Genomic DNA, 2,600 nt, shown 5'->3' on the forward strand with positions numbered 1-2,600 from the left:
CTCCACATCCTGGCCAGCATGTGTTGTCACTTGAATTTTTGATCTTAGCCATTCTGATGGGTGTAAAATTGAATCTCAGAGTTGTTTTGATTTGCATTTCCCTCATGACTAAGGAGGTTGAGCATTTCTTTAAGTGTTTCTCAGCCATTTGATATTCCTCTGTTGAGAATTCTCCGTTTAGTTCTGAGTCCCCTTTCTCAATTGGGTTATTTGGTTTGATGGTGTTTAATTTCTTGAGTTCTTTATATATTTTGGAAATTAGACCTTTGTCAGATGTAGGGTTGGTAAAGATCTTTTCCCAGTCTGTAGGCTGTCGCTTTGTTCTGTTGACAGTGTCTCCTGCCTTACAGAAGCTTCTCAGCCAGAGGGGAGGACATCCTATTGGGACTCGAGGTGAGAGAAGCATGGGAGAATGGGGACATAGAAGGATACAGAGGGTCCTAGAAATCTATAAGAAGAATATTATGATGGGCGGATCTGGGCCCAGGGGTCCTGCTCAAACTATGGCACCAGCCAAGGACAATACGTGCAGTAAACTTTGAACCCCAACCCTGATCTAGCCAATGGACAGGACATTCTCCACAGTAGAGTGGAGAGTGGGAACTCACTTTCACATGAACTCTGGTGCCTGATATTTGACCATATCCCCTTGAGGGGAGCCTGGTGGCACTCAGAAGAAGGATAGCAGGCTACCAAGAGGAGACTTGATACCCTATGAGAATATATAGTGGGAGGAGGTCCCCCTCAGTCACAGTCATGGGGGAGGGGAGTATGGAGAAAAAGGGAGGGAAGGAGGAATCTGAGCATACAAGGGATGGGATAACAATTGAGATGTAATATGGATAAATTAATAAAGTGTATAAAAAAGAACCATAAGAAACCAATTTACTTGAGAAAAATAACTTTGAATTATAAGTTGGTAAGCTATATTTTCAGTGAATACAGTAGAGATGGTGAACTAGTACTCATAAGAATACCATAGAAAGTTCGTTTCCTTTTATGGTTGCAAAATTCTATCTTTTCATGATGGTCCCTCACTAATTCTCACTATTCCTATATAAATACCATGCTAATTTATATAATACCTTCTTAAACAAATGAAATACATGAAGAACAAAGCAAAGTTTGCTTCGAACTCTATGAGTCTTGACCGTTTGTAAATAGATACAGAAGGTAATTGTTTTAGTAATCATTCATCGATACCATGCTCTAATTCAATATGAGAAGTCAAGTATATGTTCCATCAGAATAGTCATATGATTCCTTTACATTAATTCAAACTCTATTTGATGGAGTTTTGTAGTTGTCATTCTTTAAAAATAACTGTGTTAGTATGCTTAATATATATAACATTGCCATAAAGAACATACACACTAAATAAGTAGTGGTTAATATGTATTGACATTAAAATATTTAAAATGTTAATATATTTTAATGTTTTATTTTCCAAAATATATTAAAAACATGTATGATAATTTCATTAACAGGCTAAAAGGTTATATCTTCATAGTAGTCAAATCAAACATTATGCACTAAACATTTAAATGAAATACTAATAATAAATTTGGCCACTTTCTGGAACCAAAGACTGATATCATGATTATATTATTAGGCTTTAAGCAGAAGTTATAAATGCATAATTTAAAGTATGAAATCTACTTATTTTATCAAAATAAAAATATGATACTAAAATCAATCATCTACCATGATGTGGTTCAGCAAGGTCATCTTTCCTAGGTATTAGTGTAATGAAAAAAAATCCAGTGCAAAAAAAAAATGCTTGCAACTCCAAGATGCTTGAGTTTTATAGCTGTCCTTGCTCACTGTTCTTGGAGCAAAGATGGCTGTGAAGCGAACTGCAGGTGAGCATTGATTAAATGAATGATAGATCGATTTTTCCCCCATTTTTAATTTAGAAGGTAAAACTTTCCATCACAGTTTAAGTTAAAAATTATGGCCGAGATAATAGAGGTCTGAGTCCGTTGCAAGTTAAAGAGTAAAAAGTTGCTGCTCAAATGTCAAGATATCTTGTGGCCCAAGATGATTAAAACTAAACTGTTTGCTATATGAATCCCAAGGTGCAGCTATATCTCAGCTTTGGTGACATTTAGCTAGTGACTTTTCATAGCTTGTTAATAATGTAGACCTGTCCCTATATAAATTTGCACTGACAGAATGGCCATTTGAAGTGTAGCAGTTAATAAGATTTATTCTTGTCAGATAACGCAGATTTGAAAAGTGTTTCTAAAAATCAAGATCGGTGACAAAAGAAGTCAGGTATTTAACGGACAATGGTATCATCACAAATTTTGAATTCTTTTCTCCTACTGTTTCTGCTTTATTTTGAGATTACATTTACATAATTTTGCTTTTCCTTTATTCCCTTAGAAATAGGGTGAGTTCTTCCTCACCCTAAAACTTATAGCCTTTTAAAACTGTTGTTACACATATCTATATGGGCATATACATCCATTCATAAATACAAAGATAAAACCTTCAAGATTCTTGATGTCAGTAGCCCTTGGTAACTGGCTAGGTTTCTAGTACCAGGCATGATTAACTCTTTTTGTGCAAATCTTAAGTCCAATTAAGAGCTGTCA

Source organism: Acomys minous, assembly GCF_964271855.1.
Source record: "Acomys minous genome assembly, chromosome: 13".
Classification (NCBI taxonomy): domain Eukaryota; kingdom Metazoa; phylum Chordata; class Mammalia; order Rodentia; family Muridae; genus Acomys; species Acomys minous.